This window comes from Euprymna scolopes, chromosome 18 (assembly GCF_053919585.1).
Source record: "Euprymna scolopes isolate OS-2025 chromosome 18, ASM5391958v1, whole genome shotgun sequence".
Taxonomy (NCBI): Eukaryota; Metazoa; Mollusca; class Cephalopoda; order Sepiida; family Sepiolidae; genus Euprymna; species Euprymna scolopes.
This window is the reverse complement of record NC_136499.1, coordinates 77765742-77788666: the sequence shown is the minus strand read 5'-3', so window position 1 is coordinate 77788666 and position 22925 is coordinate 77765742.

Sequence of the window (22925 nt, the reverse complement as noted above, 5' to 3'; positions counted from 1 at the left end):
ATTTGCTTCCCCACCAAAGCAAATTAGGCACAAGGCCGTTTTTAATGTGGGGTAAAAACCAGCTCCCCTAAAAGTAGGCAAAAAGGAGGCACTCTGGTTATCAAAATAATAATTGTCCCAGTATAGATGGTTTCCCCTCCATTGACTGGGACAAATTATCTTAAGTGCAGCATCTGCAGAACAGATACTACACTTTAATCCCGGCCTGAAGGCCAAGAACAGCAGCAAAAAGGCAAGCCTCTTTTCTATTTATTTAAAAAGAAAATACAATTTTCTTATATATAGGTTGTGGAATTGCATTTCACTAGCAAAAGATCTCGCTAAGTTGCATATTCTTTTAAACATTCATTTAAATTAATTCCTATTAGTTGCTTCGGTTTTCTAATGGGATAATCATCTTTAGTTAACTATTACGTGTAATTACATTCATGCAGATATTCTACATGATTTATACTTGCAAAATATTTGTGTAAAAAGTTTATAGTAAACACAAAATTGTTTCCATATATATTTATGTATACGTATATATTTTTGTTTAACAAATTTTGCCTCCCAAACTCCTCCTAGTTTTTGGTCTACAGACATGAAACTTCATAAATAAGGTATTTGAATTCATGCAAAACTTTATATTTGGGTTTTAGCCCGGAAAAATCGGTGCAAAAGTGTGCAAAAGTGTGAAAATTAAAAAAAATTAAATTTGCCAGGTGAAGGTTGAACGCCGGCATTACGAATGCATAACGTAGTAGCTATTGGTTCATGTTTTAATTTTTAGCCTTGCAGTAAACATGTTTCATAGCCCAGTCATTGACGGCAGAGGCAAAATAAATCGTGAGCTGAACGTTTTAGTTTCGATTCTCAGTGGTGGCGCATGAATTTTTTTTTTTTATACTTTTTAAATCATTACTATATATTGCATCAATTCTATCTATTTATCTATCTATCTATCAAAGTGAAAATGTTCGTCTGTCTTTTCTCTAAGGTAGTTAAGGAAGACTATTATATAGAAAGGCATTACTTTACTATTCACACTTTTTAATATATATATATGCACATAACCTTATGAACAGTACATAGGGCCCGAGCAAAACCAAGCAGAACTGCTAATATATCTATAAAAGTGAAAGTGTCTGTCTGTTTGTGTGTGTATCTCTGTGTGTACATTTCCCGACATAATAACTCTGTCAATTTTCAGTCTACAGACTCGAAATTTGATATACAGGGTAATTAGATTTGGGAAAATCTTTGTAATTCGTTTGCCACCAGAAATTTAGCTGTTAAGGGGTCAAAGTTCAACGATTTGACCTTTCAGAACTCTACCAAACTCCTCCGCTAATTTTGGGTATAAACATTTGAAATTTTAGATATAGGTTCCTTGGACATGGATCTTATTTAATAACTTGATTTGAGCCCAAAGCAATAAATGTTAAGGGGTCATAATAGGGGTCAAAGTTTAAAAATTTTTTACCAGTGCGGTCTCTATCAAATTACTCAGACAATTTCTGTTCTAAACATTTGAAATTTGACATAAAAGGTATTCAGAGATAGGGCAAGCTTTTTAATCGGTTTGGGTCGAAAATTTGAGCTACCAATATATAAATGTATGTATATATGTTTGCATGTCTGCCTAAAACTTTCGACAGAGCTGACGGATTTTCACAAGATCAGTATCGTTTTGAAGCTCGACCCTTCAGACGACAAATACCAAAAAAAATTGGCTAAAAAGATTAATATATTCACCCTCAACTGGACACTTTTCTACAGGGAGGGGTCGCTTTTTTCACCGATATTTTCGAAAGTCATCTTTTCTTTTTTTTTTTTACACATGGAGGTCACCACTTATCAAGGCCGGGAGGCCACTCAGGGATAAGAGTTATTGTGTATGCAGTAATCAATGAGATAATGTTGTAGTAATCATTAGTATTGGAGAGTTGATAGTGTCTTACTTAAAGGGGCGGTTTGTCAGGAATTTGTTTATGTTGGACTTGAAGACATCCAAGTTGTAGTCAAGTGGAAAACAGACAAATGGAAGAGAGTTCCACAGTCGTGCACTTCCGAGAAAGAAGCTCTGCTCATGGAATCTACGTTTGGATTAAGGCACAGATAAAGAGTGGGGAAAATTATTGACAGTAGTTTCAGCCAGACGGGTGTTTCTTGTGAAAGATTGGCGAGGGGGGGACGAGAGATTGGAGCTCAGACGAGCACTTGCCATGGAAGTAACGATAAAACAAACACAGGCTCGCAACGTCTCTTCTGTGGGAGAGAGGCTGCAGAGAAGAGAAACGGCATCCCCCCCTAAGCTATGAAGTATATTTTGTACTCTGTCAAGGCAGGATAGGCTGTTTTTAGCAGCTCCTGTCCAGATGTGGCAGCAGTACTCAATCCTTGGACGTACTTGGTGTTTATATAGATAGAGAAGTGCATCAGTAGTGAGATATCTTCTGGAGCGGTAGAAGGATCCCACCATTTTTCCAGCGTCCTTGGCAACAGACCTGATGTACATGTTCCATTTCAGATCAAGAGTATAGGTCAAGCCCAGAAGCTTGTCAAAACATGGAGCCTCCCCAAGACGAGCGCTGTCCATTTCAATTGATGCCAGATGGGGATCAGAGCGTTGATGATGTAAAGATAGAAGCTTGGTTTTGGATGCATTAAAAGTGACCAGCCACGTCTTCCCCCACTGTACCACGCATTCAAGATCAGAGGAGAGAGAAGTAGAGAGAACTTTGTCATTTACGGCCTTTGATGTGTTGCCATAGATGGTCGTGTCATCAGCATAGATGTCAACGAATGATTTAAGTATGTGTTTTGGGAGATCATTGATGTAGATCAGGAAGAGAGTTGGGCCCAGGATGGACCCCTGGGGGACTTCAGCATTAATACTGTGGGCCTCTTATTTCTGCCCATCAATCACTACTCTGATTAACCTATCGGAGAGAAATGGTTTAATGATTGAGAAAACATTTCCAGTTATACCATAGCTAGAAATCTTGTGAAGTAGGCCCTTATGCCATACCTTATCGAAGGCCTTTGATATGTCAAGAGCAATTGCCCTGGAAAGGAAACCTTTGTCAAGAGATTCACTAATCCTATGAGATATGACCGTCAGCACATCTGCTGTAGATCTTGCAGAGCGGAAACTATATTGCATGTCACTAAGAAGGTTGTTTGCTGAGCTGGTTGACTACTTCTTTATTTTATATGGATTCCAACAACTTAATCATGACACACAGGAGACTTATTGGTCTGTACTGAGAGGGAGATGACTTTTCACCTGAATTCTTAAATACAGGACAGACTGATGAGGTTTTCCAGGGTGTTAGAAAGCACTTCTCCTAAAGGCAATGCTTAAACAGTTTTGTAAGTATGGGGGCAAGTTTTGGTTGGAGCTTTTTCAGCACTCTAACTGGAATGCCGTCAGGGCCAGTCGCTTTACTGGAATCAAGGTTCTTGATTAGCTTGGCGACCTCACACACAGATATTTTATTTGTATGTTGCATAGCGTGTTGTCTGCTATAGGAGGAAATACGGGGAGTTGATGGCCTTCGTCGCATAGTGTAGAATTAGCTGCAAAGTTCTTGGCAAATTGTCTGGCCTTGTCTGATGCTGACGAGATGACCTCAGGTCCATTGATGATAGTTGGGATAGAACGCACGCTTCTGTTTAGGACCCTGTTTGTTATTTGCCAAATTCGATTGTTTAGCCTTAATTTAAACCTATGTCACTTCCGGTTTGGCAGTGGTCGTAACAGCAAAGATGTCACTTTTTTTCCGTTCTTTTCCTCCTTTGCAGTATAGGTTCGAGCCTCCTTTCCTACTACCTCTTTTTTTTTTTGCTCAACACACACTTCCAAACATCCGGGCAACGCCGGGCACCCATGTTAATATATTTATATATTTTGATTCCAGAAATTCCCCTCTGAAACAAAGTACCGTAGGTTTGCAACAACAGATGCCAAATACAAATTTATTATGCCTAGACTATCTTATGTAACTTTAGAACAACATTATAGACACATTTATTCGTTATAAGTAAATCACACATTTCATCCTAGGATGAAATCATCACAATGGCACTATCTTTGGACGAAGTAGTTCCTATTTTTCCCTCTAAATCTAAAGTCCTCCTACTGTCCCCAGTCATCACGAGGAAGAAATATACATATTATATCTGTATTGAGGGAAAAACTAGATGTTCTTGTGCCACTCCTCATCCTTTGTAAATATTTGTTAATAAAATATTTCTGTCTATCTATCTGTCTGTTTGTTCCACTTTTTCTCAGAACTACTAAGCCTATCTGACTGAAATTTTATATGGGTCTTTATGATACAGTACAACAAACTATCTATTATGGTATCTGTTCAATGCACAGTTAGTAATAAATAGGGATTAATAGAAATTAGTCACCACTATACAAGATTTACTCAGAAATTACTGAACCGATATGGCGGAAATTTCGTATGGACCTTTGTTATGATAGACGCAGTGAACTAAGTATTATGATATAAGTTTAATCTACAGTTCAGGATTAATAGGGATTAGTATTTAATACAAATAGAGCACAAATTTAACCACATTGAACCATTAATTTGTAAACGGGCTAAAACTTTTACCCATTTTTAACAGGATAAAAAATCTAGTATTTTATATATTCCCTCATCTAATTCGACTATATTATTGTTTCTGAGTGGTGTAGTCGGTTAATTGCGTCAACACAAAGAATTTATATGCCTGATTTGTAGGCTAGTTATGCTGTTGTCGTAGCCTTGAATTTTAGCAACCTGCTTTGCAGATGAGGTGGTTTGGAATGTACTAGTGTAGCACATCTGCTGGCTCATGGTTGGTAGTTGGTCTGAACCTGTTTGAACATAGATATGCACAATTGTTTACATTAATCGGTAGGTGTATCAGAAATTTGGAGGAATTTTTGACACCCTTAACAGAAAACTGTGAATAAAATATAAAATAAACTCGTAATTTCTCTTTTAAAGTGGGTTGTTTATTTTCTGTATGAAATATACTTCCAAAATAAACTATTAAAGTTGTTTAAAAAATGATAGAAATATTATTTTTTATTTAAAAAAAAAACAGTGTTTCCAAAATGTTTACAAAATGTTTACAAAATGTTTACAAAATGTTTACAAAATGCTGGCGTGCCTTCATGCAGCATTTTTTTTACGTAATGAAATCAATTGAATTTTACGAGTTAAATAATTTTCAATTTTTAAACTTTAAAAATCTATCAAAATTTTTCTATTGATTCAATTTTTACGATATTTTCAGGGTCAATGTGAAATTGCATGCTCTGTCCAATAAATCGAATATAATATTTTAGACAAACGTTTTTATTTCAATCCCCTCCCCATTTTGAAATGTCTATTAAAATTTTAATAATTCATTTATGTACCAAAGTTTTATATATCACAAATTGAAGATAAAAGATCAATAAAGAAAATATTCTAATTTAAAACAAAAAGAAAATAGTTTGTTGGAAATTTATCCGTAAAGTCCAAAGTGTAAAATCTTTTTTAAAAAAAACCCGTTGATTTTTTTTTAATGAAAGCTCATGTTATGCTTATATCGTCAAGTAAATAGCGGACGCTGACGGCAAATTTTTCTATTTTATTGAATGTTTTCTTTTTTAGATATTTAAAAAAAAAATCAGTCGATAAGAAATATTAAAATGTATCAATCAAAAACTCATGTATTTCATTAAGAGAATAAAAAAAAAATCAGTCAACTGGATTTTTTGTTTCAGGGGAGAAACTTATAAGTGAATGTGTGTTTCTTTTTAACTACGGATGACGAAAAATACTAATTTTAGTTAACACACGCAATAAAAAAGAGACATTATTTATGTCCCTTTGACAAATCCATATTTGATAAATTTCATTTTAACTGTGCCTCAAAGAAATTACATATGGGATGTAGAGACCTTTTCGGTTCATCAGTCATATCACTGCTATTCGTGAAGTCTATTCATCTATGCCAGAAGAGATTTTTTTTTTACTTGAATAATGGCATCACTTCGATCAGATCGAGGAGAGGTCAGTTCATCGTTGATAAACGAGAGGATGTGTTAGGATTGTTTTATCTGAACTCAACTGAAAGTCGTAGTCCCTTTTTTTTTCAATTCAGCTTAGTGACTGCTCTGATTTAATATATAAATCTGCATTTTATGATGAAAAATTAGTTCCTCTATTTTCAGTTTTAAGATTCCAATTTATTTTTTCTTGTGACGAGTATTCTTTCGATTTTGTCATTGTGACGTATGAATATCAGTAAAGGTAATTATTACCTGCTCTTACAAAATCTGTTTTCTTTTTCGATTTTAAAGCAAGTAATTATTGAAACATCGGCAATGATATAAATAATGAAATTGCGTAATTTAATCAAACAATGTCAATAAAACATGTGCTTATTTTGTACCTAAATTTTGGTATGTATAAAAATTAATTTTTAATCTCCATAAAGGAAAATATAAGATGGAATATTTGATATACAAATTTAATCATTTAATCAGAATATACCGTTCTCTATGCACGTGATTGTTGACATGCATATGTGTCAGAAGAGGAAAATAGAATAGAAAAGAGTTGGATACAATAAAATTTAATTTATTCACCGCTAGTCAAACACGAGCAAAAATTTTAATTATCTTAATTGAATAGGAATTCCATTTCTCCGATCTATAACAGATACTACATTTTAAAAAGATATTGCAAAAGTTTTTAAAAAATAATAAATTAGGCATTGCATTCTAAAACGTTATCCTATTAAAGAAGACATCTTTTTATCCATTGGTACCATGCATTGTTCATTCTTTCACCATTTATCCATCCTTTTCACTTCAGCAATCGTTACAATGTAATATTGACTTTATGGTATACGTACTTAAAATACCCTCAATAGTTTCAAATGAATTTTATTCATAAACATAATTATAATTTCATGAGAAATAGTGGAGAGTGGGACAATACAAAACAGAAAGACGAAGAAAGCAAATAAAATCATAGGTGAGTTAGCAAACCTCTTCCAATCTTTTACATGAATAGGCTACCCAATATATATATTATTCCTTAATTGGAATTCATTTTTTGAGATGAGCATTATATATTAATTTTTATTTTTATTTCGGACTATTAGTCTCATCTTTATTAGTTGTTGTTTTTGGATCTTTTTATTGGTTCACAACGTTTCGGCCAACTTCCTCTGGCCTTCGTCAGGTGGTAACCGCGACGGATAGGAACTTCGAATCTCCTAACTGCATTCTCAGCCATCATAATATATATATACCAATCGGTACGGACCCGACTATGGAAGATCAGATAATAAATAAACGTGGATTTATAAGATCAAAGAATCCAACCTTGATCGCCCTTCAGGGCCCGTGGCGCAGTTGATAGAGACGTTGAATCTCTACGGTTCCAGATGAACATTGTCTGAAGATAGCGGTTTCAATCCCACCCAAAGCGTGCCAGAGGTTAATTGGTCAAAAATGTGGTGAGACGACAACAACTACGGATGGCAGTGATGGCTGAGAATGCAGTTAGGAGATTCAAAGTTCCTATCCGTCGCGGTTACCACCTGACGAAGGCCAGAGGAAGTTGGCCGAAACGTTGTGAACCAATAAAAAGATAAAAAACAACAACTAATAAAGATGAGACTAATAGTCCGAAATAAAAATAAAAATTAGGCTACCCAATGTTTTCAAGTTTATTTAGAATCTCAAACAAGCAGAAAGGTGAGTGAATCGAAATAGGGATGTATTTTAGGAGTTAGGATTATTTCCTTCCAAGATAAATACAATTTATTGAGGTCAAGGGTTAAATAAAGTTGAAAAGATTGATATTATCTAAAAATTTAAGATGCAGAACTCATCGACTCACCAAGCTAAAAGACTATCTTAACTGGGGTCTAAAAAATGACCAAGAACTGCATATGATATATTCAGGGACGAAACACATTCTTATGACTCGCATAAGTTTGTAATTTGTACCGGCTTTCTATCAAACTTTATGGAATCTTATCTCTTCTCATCACATCTCATTTCAGTCATAAGCTGACGCTTGAAGAACAAAATCAGATCTTGACGGAAAACTGATTCAACTCCATAAAATGCTCTCAAATATGTCATCCAGACAACCATTCTAGCTATGATCAAGATGGCAAAAAACATCATTGGATTATTTTTATAACTCCATTATGTATGCACCATTCAACAGTATTAACTGCTTACAAGCAATGCCAGCCATCAGTTTGGTTGACATACAGAGGTTGGAAAAAACAATGGATATGTTTTGTGAATTGTGTATCAATTAATAGGTGTTGTAAACCTATAAATTTGCGAAATTACCAAAATATTGGTTTTATGTTTTTATACGAGTCTGGAATACGGTGTAAAATTTTTACGATGCCTTTGAGAGAGAAAAAAAGCGTGTTGGTGTGAGACCTTTTCGACCCTCCCCTTTCCAATACTGATCATATCTAAATAATTCAGTTGCATCATATTATATGAGTAATAAAGAATATGGTGCTTATACAGAATTACACTTGATCAAAAACAAAAACACAGAAAAATCTTTATGAGGAACATACTCGCCATGTTATATTCCAAAGATCGCTTAAATTGATCAAACAATGTTTCTTTTAATTAGAAAAATAAAATTATATCGGGAAGCAATGAGGAAACTTGGGGAAGCCATATTGTTTTAGATTTTGCTAAAATCCAAAAACGATTAATTTCGACCGTCGAGATTTTGTTTGTATTAGAGGCAATTAAAACTTTTAATCAATAAAAATTGTAAAATTTAATTTTTTGATAAAAAATACAAGGCTTGTATATCAAGAAAAACTAAACATTGATATTGTAAAAGGTGTGCGACGAGTTTTCAATCAGTGCAGACAATCAAGCATTTTCAAGCTGAAATGTGTGCTATTGTAGAGTCACATGTTCTGCACAAATTGTTAGGTTAAAAAGTATTCAAAATCGCTGAGATATCTCAGAACTGATGCCTAAGTTGACTTGAGCAAATCTTTATCGACCATCCCAACTACTCCTCAACAGATCTGAGCCAAATCCGTAGTTGTTGGATTGATGTCCTATTCCCTTGAGAGGAGTTCTTGAGAGATCCACAGACTGCTATTCGATTTAATTCTAGCTATTTTGGGGTCCTTACAGAGTGCTCCTTTGTGTCATATTTTGCTACATACAATAAATAAATCCATAAATCATTTTCAAAACCATTCAATAAAAATTAGCAAACATTTCTAGAGATGTACGTTTCTAACAACTAAATATTCTATTCTATAAGTTTTTATAATTTTAATTTACATTTTATTCTTTCAACAGAGTATAAAATAATTTAAAAATAGAAACTTCAAACAAACCTTTACATCATTAGGTGTTGCATTGTGGACCACAAATGTGCCCATAATTATGTTATGGGAATACTAATTAATGAAAATAAACTTCAGATACTAAGTTATATGCATAATTATGAGTTCATTAACATATATATATATATATATATATATATATATATATATATATATATATATATATAATGTATGTGTGTGTGTGTGTGTGTATTTATTCCCATTATGCATTTACAAATAATATGATAAATGATTTTAAGAATCCAAGATAGAAAATTATATACTTAGCCTTGACATATGTACGGTTGAATCTACGAAAATAAATGTTCGAAGATTGTGAATTCTATGAATTCTATGATAGATCATGTAGCACAGTTACTTTTGCTTCCTTTTAGAAAACGGTAGACACGAATATTTGAGATGACACGAAATGAAAACTTTTTGATAAATCCTCCTTTCTTGTTGTTGTTATGAATGGACTTGAAAATAATTTTCTTAAAAGAAAATCAACAAAACATATAAAACAAACATTTTATACTAAATATTTTATTTCTAATTTGTTGAACTTACATTCATTAATTTCTAATCATTTATTACATTTTTTATTTATTTATTATTTTATTTATTTATTTTACTTTAATACTTTAAAAAAATTTTAAAGTCTAAATTTTGATCAACTCTATTGATAAGTATTTTTTTGCTTTGTAATCTTAAATCTAACTAAAAAGAAAAACATAATTTCGTTGATGTTTCATTTAAGTATATTTTTGTATATTTGTAATTCTCCCATACATTTTATAATCAATCAACACTATTTAAAAAAAAACTCCCATTTACAGAAACAGGAACGAACTCCACAGAACGCAAAACAGCGGTTACTGACACAATGCTTTAAATAAATGAGGTGAGTGAAAGAAAAAAATGGGAACAATAAAGACATGTAAGCATATAATAAGCAATCAAAAGCTGATACACTGCTGTAAATAAATCAGTATTGAAAAACAAAGCAATAAGAAAGAATGGCGATTGGAAGACTCTATTGTGTTGTCTTAAATTGAAAAATAGTTCAGTGTGGCGATGTTTCATAAACACTCGTTATTTATTTCATTCGTGTTCATATTACTAATCATTTTCTTGTTAATTTAATTTTAATGTGGTTTTAAGAAAAAGTTTTAGTTTTTTGTTAAAATCAAAATAAGTTTATAAAACCTAGTGATTGTAATGGTTTTCCTATAGATTTATTACTGAAATTATGCTGACTGATATCTTTTAAATACTTTTCAATTTTTTTTATGTTTTAAAAAAATCTATTTATTCACAGGAAATAAAAGTAAACTCATTTGTTTAATTTTAAATATTTACAAATTTTTTAAATTTTGAACATGTGCACTTTTGCAAATGTTAATATTTAATTTAAGAAAAAAATCTCTTTCGTTTACAAAAAATATAGATAGATAATATATATATGTTTTGTTTTTACTTTCGAACAGGTTTATAACTAATTTTTTTTTTAAATGTTAAAGCAGCAAAAACGAAAATTATCCTATTTTTCGGAAACAGTCTTTTCTCAATAGTTTAAGGTCCTCTTTTAATAAAAAGCTTTTAATCCTCGGATACTCAAGAGAGAAATTGTTTGTTATAAAAATTAAAAATATATCTGAAATAATCAAAGGAAACATTTCGTTTTGAACTCATTTTAATTTTGATTATAGTATGAAAATTATAGAAATAGCATTTCTGCTTAGGTTTTAAAATTATTGATCTGCAATTCTTAAAGTCTTTTATAAAGCTAGGCTTTTCTGAAAAAAAGGAAGATATAAATTCTAATAAAATATATTGTTTTACAATTTTCAAACTCCTCGTATTCTTTGAGTGAAAATGCATACTATGAAGATTAAAATTTATAACAAAACATGTTTTCCTTCATTTTAAGATTTGTTTTCATTATGTTCTTCAGAATTATTGTTTATTTTTATTTTCTTGCTAATGTGAAATAAATGGTTTTCATTCATAGAAAATGCCCCTTTCTTGAAGCCTCTCAAACTACTTTAAATAAACAGTAAATTTTACTTATGTAATGGTAATGGTAAATTTTACTTATAAATACTTGAATGTATATTGAATCATTCTACATTTTTACATTTTACAGTTTTACAGAATAACAGTTTCATCTACTAGGTATGCAAACCAAATATCTATCATGAATTATACAACAGTAAAACATTTAATGTAACAAATTGATTATTCATTATTTATGCTATAAACTTATGAAATGGTGTATAAATTCTAATAATGTTTTTAAATAAATGAATCACTAAGAAATCTAATTTAAAAGTCAAAATTGAATTGCCACAATGTTACAAAAGTAACTTGTAAACATAATGTTAATTCAATACATCATACACCCAACACACCATAATAAAAGCAAAATATATTTTCACCTAACTCCATATTGATGAATTCATGCAGACAGACAGTAAGAAGAAATAAGGAAGGTAGAAAATTGACGCCAAATTCATTAATTATCTCACAAGAGTTTTGATACGCTTTTGCGTAAACAGGTTTCGTTATTTGCTGGACAGATTTAATGTTTTTCGTTTTAGAAAATTTGAATATTAAGATATTGTTTCGAATGTAATTAATCACAATACTAATAATTATGTGGTGTGGAGAACAGTATTGTTTTAGAAAAAGATAAAAATAAAAAATTAATACAGAGTACATCGTTAATTGGTAAAAGGCAATTTGAAACAAAAAAACAACAAACAGTTATGATTGTTAAAAATCTACACATTCTTTCTACACTAACTGTTTCCTTTGATGATACTCTAGAACCCCATTATCATTAGTTCCATTATAAAACGATTATTACAATTTTATTATCATTAGTTTCATTATCAAACGATTATTAAGACCTCATTATAATTAGTTTTATTATCAAACGATTATTACGACCCCGTTATCATTAGTTTTATTATCAAACGATTGTTACAACCTCATTATTATTAGTTCCATTATAAAACGATTATTACGTTTTATTATCATTAGTTTCATTATCAAACGATTATTACGACCTCATTATCATTAGTTTTATTATCAAAAGATAATTACGACCTCGTTATCATTAGTTTTATTATCATACGATTATTACGACCTCATTATAATTAGTTTCATTATCAAATGATTATTACGACCTCATTATAATTAATTTCATTATCAAATGATTATTACGACATCATTATCATTAGCTTCATTATCAAACGATTATTACGAATTTATTATAAGTAGTTTCATTATCAAATGATTATTAGGACTTTATTATCATTAGTTTGATTATCAAACGATTATTTCGACCTCATTATCACAAGTTTCATTATAAAACTATTATTACGACATCATTATCATTAGCGATATTAACAAACGATTATTACGACATCATTATCATTAGCTTCACAATCAAATGATCATTATGACATTATTATCATTAGTTACATTAAACAATTATTGCAACCTCATTATGATTAGCTTCGGTATCAAAAAATTATTGAAACCTGATTATCATTAACTTTATGATCAAATGTATATTATAATCTTATTAAGATTAGCTTCATTATCATAAACTTCAATAGAAACGATTATTACAACTTAATCATTACGATTTATTATCAAACGATACTTACAACCTGAGTATCATTAGCTGCATTATCAAACGATTATCTCCACCTTTTTTATCACTGGATCATTAATATCTCATAAGGATTAGTTTTATTATAAAAAATCAGTACAACTTCGTTCTCATTATCTTTATTATCATTACCTTCATTAAAAGTGATTATTACAACTTCATTATCATTAGCTTTATACGAAACTGATTATTACCATTTCATTATCATTAGCTTCATTATAAAATAATTATTACATCATTATCAGTACCTTCATTATAAAATGATTATTACAACTTCATTATCATTATCTTTATTATCAAATGAATATTATAACTTCTATATCATTAGCTTTATTATAAAATAGTTATTAAAATATCATTATCACTAGCTTTATTATAAAATAATAATTACAAATTCATTATCATTATCTTTATTATAAAATGATTATTACAACTTCATTATCATTATCTTTATTATAAAATAATAATTACAACTTCATTATCATTATCTTCATTATAAAATAATTATTACCACTTTTTATCATTATCTTTATTATAAAATGATTATTACAATTTCATTATCATTAGTTTTATTATAAAATAATTCTTACAACTTCATTATCATTACCTTCATTATAAAATGATTATTACAACTTCATTATCATTAGCTTTATTGTAAAATGATTATTAAAATTCCATTATCATTAGCTTTATTGTAAAATGAGTATTACTACATTTTCATTAGTATCATTATAAAATGATTATTACAACTTCATTATCGTTAGCTTCATTATCAAATTATTAAATAAAATTTAATTATTATTAGCTTTATTATAAAATAATTATTACAACTTTATTATCATTATCTTCATAATAAAATGATTATTACAACTTCATTAGCATTATAAAATGATTATTTAAACTGCATTATCATTAGCTTTATTATGAAATGATTATTACAACTTCATTATCATTATCTTCATTATACAAAGATTATTACAATTTCACTATCGTTAGCATCATTATAAAATGATTATTACATCTTCATTATCATTATCTTCTATTATGAGATGATATTTACAACTTCATCATTAGAAAATGATTATTACAACTTCATCATCATTATCTTCATTAGAAAATGATTATTACAACTTCATTATCATTATCTTTAATATAAAATGATTATTATAATTTCATTAAAATTCGCTTTCTTATCAAATGATTATTACAATTTCATTATCATTGTCTTCATTATAAAATGATTATTACTAATTCATTATCAATACCTTCATTATCAAACTATTATTTAAACAATGTTATTAAAGTTATTATTAAACGATTATTGTACTCTTCATTACCATTAGCTCAATTGCAAACGATTATTACAACGTTATCATCATTAACTTTATTTTTAAATGATTATTACAACGTTATCATCATTAACTTTATTTTTAAATGATTATTACAACGTTATCATCATTAACTTTATTTTTAAACGATTATTACAACGTTATCATCATTAACTTTATTTTGAAATGATTATTACAACCTCATTTTCATTTGCTTTATTTTAAAACTATTATTACACTTTTATTATTATTTGCTTCAGTATCAAACGATTTTTATAACCTCATTATCATTATCTTTTTTTTAATTATTATTACAGACCAATTTTCATTACCTTTATTTTTTAACTATTTGGATACTAGATAACTAGCAGCTGAGTCATAAAAATTTAGAACGCACACTCTTCTAAAGCTGTTCACAATCTTTAGTTAATTTTGAAAGGAATTTCTGCTTCGATTGGGCCACATTTGAACATTTAAACATTTGAATACTTAGAACAATGAAATATGACTAACATGCCAAGGCATCATTTCCTCTGCATTTATGGAATATAAATGTACTCAAAATGCTTCTAAAAGAAGAAACTGTTATAAAGTGTTTATACAGAAAAAAATATGGACACAAACACTTTGTTGCATTTTGAATATAATAAAATTTAGTAAAACTTATGAAAGAAAATATGAATAATCCCGTGATTATAACTTTTAATTATTTCATTAAAATAATGACAACTAATTGGACATCTTTGTGAAATTAAAGTCTAGCTGTCATTGATGTCTGTTTTTAGTGAAGCTTTCATTCTCATGAATCTTTCTAATCTAAAATATACAAAAAACAAAATATCTCTAAAAGTCAAATCATTTCAATTTCTGTTTTTCAGAAAACTAATACATAATATTGCATTTTATTATTACGAAAAGGAAAACCTATTAATTGTAATGTATTATTTTATATAAAAACTTAAATTATTTTGTTCATTATTGTAGTGATTTACGAAAGTAATAGCCTTTTTCCCACTCTATTATTTGTCTAGAAGTGAGTCAAAATCTATGGCAAACTATAATCGCTGTTATGGTGAAACACTGGAACCTTTTACTGGTCTTCTCATCAATCATTATGGAATCTTTGACTCATAAACCTCATCGCTTCAGATTCTCTTAATGACCTTCACTTTTCTAGAGGTCGTTCCTTTAACCTCACAAATTCCCAAGTGCATTGCATGCAGTGACATAGATATTTTCTAGATAAGAAATGTTGTTAATATGTATATCTTCAAGTAAAAACGATATCATGATCTACAACTTTTATGCTAACGTTTTCAACCTATAGTTATGCAAAATTGTAAAATAATTAAAAAAACAAATCAAAATCAGTTTAACTTGGCTTATTTTCTATATCTTAACAAACTGACAAGAAAGTTCTTGCGTTTTTTAACTTTTAATTTCAGATGAAAATATTTCGGCTCAAACAAAAATTTATTAATCGAAATAAGCACTATCAGAACCAAAACACTTTTACCAATGCAAAACAGGTGTATTTTTGCCAGTAACGTAAAAATCTTGCATTCTGGTGGCGATGCAATCGTTGAAAGCGTTTTTGATATCGTTTAGGTTTTTGGATCATTTCTCACGCAGATATGCTTGAAGAAGTGGTAATCGGTGAGAGGTCTGGAAAGTATGGCAGATTAGGCAGAGTTTTGTAGCTCAATTCATTCAGAATCCGTTTAGCAACATGCAATCGAGAATTGTTGTGGAGGAGAATTGGGCCTTTTCTGTTGACTAATACTGGGTGTTGTTGTCAAAGTTTCTGATGCATTTCATTCATTTGTTGACAGTACTTCACCGCCATAATGGTTTCGCCTGCATCTAAAAAACTGTAGTGGATGAAACCGATCGCACAACCTTCTTTTGGTGCAACTCTGGCTTCAGGAAGTTTTGGGGAGCTTCATCAGCATCTAACCAATGAGCTTAACGTCGCCGGTTGTTATCAAGGCCCCATTTTCATCACAAGTCAAAGATTGATCGAGTAACGAGTCGTTTTTGTTGTGTTTTGTTAAAGTCAGCGTTTCTTTTGGTTCATGTTCAATTCTGTGGGGCACCCATTTATCAAGTTTTTTTTTTTTTTGTCTTTCTAATATCTCTCAAGTGGTTGGAAGTCGTCATATACGTTACGTGTTATTCAGAAACAAGTTCTCGAACAGTTTTCCGTGGATTGTCTTCGACTAAGGCTCTAAATTGACTGAATCAGATAGCCGAAGACTATACTCATCTTCTAGACCCTCATCGCCACCACAAAATTTTTTAACCCAGCATTGTACTGTGCGTTCAGTAGTGGTTCCTGAATCAAACGCTTCATTGTTATTGCGAGCTGTTTCAGCAGCTTTTTGGTGTAGCTTGAATTGAAATAAGAAAATTGTGCGAATTTGCTTTTTTCCATCTTGTATTCAATATTATGAAAAGAAGACAATTAAAATAATTGTAATTTAAACAATTAGAGTAAAAATGCTCTTTAAAATGATAAAGTAAACTTATTCGAAAATACATCATTTGAAATCAAAATTAAAAGTTCCGCAAGAATTTTCTTTTCAACATAATATTTGTAGTTTTGCATGGTCTTTAGTTGGATTTTTTCTTGAATTAATTTGACTTTAGACATTCAAGCTGTGCCCTAACATTTTCGCTGTTCCTAATAGACAAGTGTCTAGCGAAATTGTCAAAGAAATTGTCTAGTCAATTTGATTATGCCATTTATGATGGTTTCTCTTATGGTCCAAAATGTTCCAATTAGAATGGAAATCACCCCGACTCCTTTGCATATTGATGAAAAAATAATAAAAACCATGTATCGCTTTATTGCTGGTCAATTTTTTTTAATTTTGAAATTGCTATGAAACGCAGGGAAGTGAAATTTGGTACACTGGAAGAGCATAACACGGTGCCTTATTTCCCTGATTTTTGTGGGATTTGAACAAATATTTTGGAAAGTTATGCTAATCTTTCTATTTTCTGATAATTTTAAGTGTGTATCATTTTATTGCAATTGTCTAAAAATGTATATTTTCGGTAATAAAACAATATTCTAACTTCATATTTCTATTTATATGAAATAAAGAACATATCCAGTTACAATATTATCAAATACAAGAACGAATTTCACATTATTTTGTTTAATGAAATATTTATTTATCAACACAACTCCCATGCTTCAAAATCACTTTGAATTACATCTTGTCAACTGATGATTTAAATCGGCGGATTTAAGATGATGTAATGTTATAGGAAACTTCCAAAATCTTCCATTAAAGTTCATCGTTCAATGAAAATTGAACACCTCCTTCAAAAACTTTCATCTTTATTATTGAACAGAGCTGCTCAATTAGGTTTATATCTGGAGAACAAGGTGTCCATGTCATCAAATTTTCTCCACAAATACCTAATGACTTTAGGTAGAATATCGTAGCCTTGGTTGAGTGAGAGGGTGTATTGTCATGCAAAAAAACTAATTTGTGGTGATGCACCAATGGAAGGTCATCAAGATATGGTGACACATGCTCATCTATAATATAAATCTCACCTGTCTGTTTTAATGTATATATGTATGTATATCTGCCTAAACTTTTGACAGAGGCGAGGGATTTTCACGAGATTGGTATCGTTTTTAAGTGTGACCCTTCGGACAAAATATATCGAAAAATTGGCTGAAAACATTAATTCCTTCACTCTCAACTGGGAAATTTTCTACAGGGAGGAGTCGCTTTTTTCGCTGATATTTTCGAAAGTTATCCCCTCTTTTCTATTAACTAGCCTTTATTTAAGCTTCCGGGTTGGCGATGAACGCAACGGCAAAGATGTTACTTTTTTTTTTCATGTTCTTTTCCTCCTTCACGATACGGGTTCAATCTTGCCTGACTATCACTTTTTTTTTGTTCAACACACACCTGCAAACACCCGCACAACGCCGAGCACCCAGGCTCGTTTAAAAATAAAATGTAAGACTAGCTTGTCAGTTTGACACCTTCTGGCACTCGAAATGGTCCAATTAGATTATTCCAGCCCAAAACATGACACTTCCACCTCCCAGAATCGATGAGGGGTAGGGAATCCAAGAGAACTCCAAACTTTGGTCCATCAAGGGTTCCTCTAGGCTCATCAGTGAAGAACATTTTCAAAGCTGGTTTTTATGTATTTCTGAGCCCAAGCCAAGCGTTTTTCCTTCTGAGTTTGGTTTAAAACAGGTCTTGCTATGGGTTTAATGCTTCTTGCAATTTCGTTTAAGATATTGCAGCATGTCTTTCTGGACAAGGAAGGTATTACAGCCTTATCAAATATAGCAGCACTCTTGCTGCCCGACTGCTTGATAAGTTGACCTCAAATTTTTCTAACATCACGAACAGAAACTGGCCTTCTTGTGTTTTTGTCCTTCCTTGGTTTGATGTTTGGATTTTCAACGAATGAAAACAATGTTCTTCGATCTCTTTCAAGCTCCTTGGCTAGATCTATGAGAGATAAACCTTCTGCAAGTCCTGCAACAACATGTTACTTTTCACTAGCTGTCAATCGACTCTTTCTAGGTATTTTGGGTGACCTGCAATAAAGTGAAACACACTGAAAATTACAAGAAAATAGAATAATTACCATAATTTTCAAAATATCTGTTACAAATTCCACAACAATTAAGGAAATTAGGCACCTTTTATGCTTTTGCAGTGTACTAGATTTCACTTCTCTGCGTTTCATAGCAATTTCAAAATGTAAAAAAATATTGATAAAGCGATACGCAGGGTTTTATAACAAGATCTAAACTAAGAATTAGATAGACTATAGAGTCGAACTATTTCTTATTTTAGATTTTATTTAGTTTTTCATCTTTTTCTCTTGCACTCTGGTATCGAAATGTCAATGATTGAGTACGTTGTATTGTTTTGTTGAAAAAAATTGTCAAGTTTGAAATGTTCCAGGACATTAACAGTTTGTATGCATATGTCCCAAAGGATTTTGACATTGTCGCTTTCCTGTATCATTTCTGGTTTGTAATCATACCAATACTCATGTTGATCTAATTCATAGAATATACGAATATTCCAGTGTAGAATCTGAGCGACTTTGTCATGTCTATGTTTTATATTGATGTTGAGCTATCGCATAGTATTCTGATGTTTCTTTCCTTTTATTACACAATCTGCATATTATTATTATTATTATTATTATTATTATTATTATTATAGAGTAGTATAAAATTATATAAGGAAAAATAAAAATGTATATTCTTTGTCTCTTTTATATATAGGCATGTGTGTGTGTGTGTGCCATCTATTTATATTACATTATAGTCTTAATTCTTTCTTTTGTTTAGCATATTTCCTGTTTAAAAAATCAAAAGCAATTAGCGACATTTATTATTTTATTTCATACATTTTTATCTGTGATATTCACACCTTTAGCAAAATAATATTCTTCTTTATCATTTGACAAGTAATGTTGCTACAAGTAATATTAACAGTTTACTCTCTCTTTTAAATGCTTCATCCATATGATATATATAAAGAGTACTCCAATACACACACACACACATTTGTGGTTGTTTTTTCCCCTATTCTTATATGCATTAGTTATTAATGTGATTCTTTTGTGGATCTATTAGTTGTTTCACGTCTCAGACTCATTTTCTTTCATGCATTTATCCACATAATTACCCCCTCGAGTCTAAAGCACTTTCCCATCATCCACTACCATTCCACTACCATTCCACTACCATTCACTCCTATTCACTGTTAGATAGACTTCACTCCAGCTCTGTTCTTGCAGTATTTTTCTTGCCTTCATACGTTCTTTCTGATGATATATTTGAGCTTGGGAAAAAGAAAAATGTCAGATGGAGCATGATCATAGGAATAAGGAGGCTTTTACAGTATGATACTGTTCTTTTTATTCCTTTTTTTTTTGTTCACCACTCGTTCAACTAAACGTCCTTAAAAAGAAGTGCAAAAAAATAGGTGAGCAAAAACGTAAAGTTAGATCAAACGTTACATAATAATACAATATCTTTTTCTTTTGACCATAGATCACCAGCTATTCAAGTCCTGTGAAAAATCTAATCACACATACTAAAATGTTAATCGACGTTGTCTTTATTTTCATGCCTTTTTCCGGTTTGCTTTTTACTATTCTTAAACTTTAGGCAAGATAAAGCAAGTTTAGAAATATAATAGTCATTTTATGAGAGCTTTAACTTTATTAAAAATGTCAGTTATTTTAATTTGTTCACTGTAAAACTTAGGTGATTTTTTTCCTGTGTGAAATAATTTTGTGTAGATGTAAGAAAGTATCATCATAACATTAGTATTTAACAGTCATTTTTAATGACATGTTTGTATTAAAAATAAAATCTTTCCAGATGGTACATTTAAATTTTTTGTCGTTTTTTTGCAATACGAACACCTTATTTATAAATGCTGAATGCTGAATTCAGAAAAAAAGTTTTTTTGCTTCAAAGTTTTATATCTTCAAATATTTATTCATGCTGTTTAGTTTGTTTTTTACTTTTCAAAATATGATTTCGATTTTGCAAAGGAAAAAACAAAACAATAACGCCAACGTTTGGTGCGTTTTAGGCCAGGAAGCTAGTATCTCTAGACAAACTGCTCTGATAGCACCAGTGTAGAAACTAGAAAAAAGTATTTAAGTTGAAAAGTACAACTTCTTGATCACATGATTTTGTATGCCACTTTCGTATTTTAAAACAGGCCATCAGTTGATTTATTAGAACTTAGTAAAATTATCACAGGTAACGATGCCCTTTTAATTTATTTGGAAATATTCCTTTTTCATTTTCATTCTTCTTTATTGAAACTATCTAAATCCAATTTTTATTCCATTATACCAGCAGTCATTTTTACAGCTCATACTTACTAAGCCAATTTCGATTGGCCATTTCTTATGCTACTCTACAGTCAACATCTTGCAGGAAATATTATCAGTTGTTGTAGCATTCCATAGATCTCCATTTGGAAAACTATTGGCAAGAGATGAATATTTATTGATTTTTTTTCGCTCCAGACATGATAAGCATGATTAACGTTTGTGGTCAAGGAAATTATACATTACACTTACAGTCATTGAAGGTATCTCTCATATGTGGTAGCTTTGCATATCAAGGTAAAGAGTGGGGGGGGTCTTAGTGTTGTGAATTACTTTAATTGTAGAACGAAAAGAGCTGCAATTGCTTGACAGTGATAGAACTTGGTGGCCCTCGTCTATATATTTAGTTATGTCCCTTGTTACGAGTGGATATTCAATAAGGTGTCCGCTCAAAAGTAGCACGTTTTTATCCACGTTGTGGGAGATACTAAGTGAACTAACATTGGTAGCAGAGTGTAGTTCTTTCTTGTTCTTTCTCTGTTCAACTTATGTTGGAATATAATTTAAAGAAAGATGACGTCATTTACGAAATATCCACCTATTTTGCAGAGTGAAGAAATGTACACCAAGTGGAAACAAGACATAAGTAGATCGTCTATCTTCACGGATTTTCTTAAGGAAAAACAGGGCTCACCAGTATTTTTGTCATTGCCACAAAACTTACGAGAATGCGTTTGACACTTAGACATCACAGATATAGGCCAAACTGACAGATTAAAAATAATTATGGACAAGTTGGACGAGATATATTTAAAGGACGAAAACACGATGCCATACATGTCATGCGAGGAATTTTAGTCTTATAAAAGAGCTGCTGGAATAAACATAATCGACGTTTTGGTGCATTATGAATTCTTATACCAGAAATTAAGTAAATACGGAATTTCTCTTCTGGAAGGAGTCCAAGCATTTTTTGTTTTAAATGCAGCAAATGTATCGGAAGAAAACAAAAGTTTGCGAGGACAACATGTGGAAGTTTAACTTATGCAGCAATGAAAGATATTTTTTAAAAAAAGATATTTTTTCATTGAAGTGCAAAACAGTTCCCACTATCAAGGAAGAGATTGAATTGAAACTGTAAATTTTAATTGGAATGGAAGTAAAAGGGAACAAAAGTTCTATCGAGGAAACAAAACAAATCCAAGGTAGGACAATGCGTTGTTTCAAATGCGGTTCTATTAGGAATTTTGCAAGGGACTATACTGGTTTTAGTCCTAGAAATATCAACACTGTTTTGGATTCAAACCATGTAAACTTCTCATTAATTAATTCCGAGTCCTGTTATTGAACATTCAGAAATGATTATAATATAAAAATGTCCAATCTTGTAAAAGAGGCATTGGGTATGGCAGTGTTTGATTCTGCTTGTTCTAGAACTGTTACTGGATAACTTTGGTTTAATGTATTTTTGGGGCATTAAATGACTGAGATAAGCGGTTAATGAAAACTTTTAAATTCAACAGGGCATTTTGTTTTGGTGATGGAGAGGAGATAAAGGCAATTAAAGCAGTTGAATATCCAGGAACTATAGGAGGCATAAAAGGTGTCACAGTATACATAGAAGCTGGCATTGTCAAAAATGATTTACCCTTGTTACTAAGCCATAAATCAATGAAAACTGC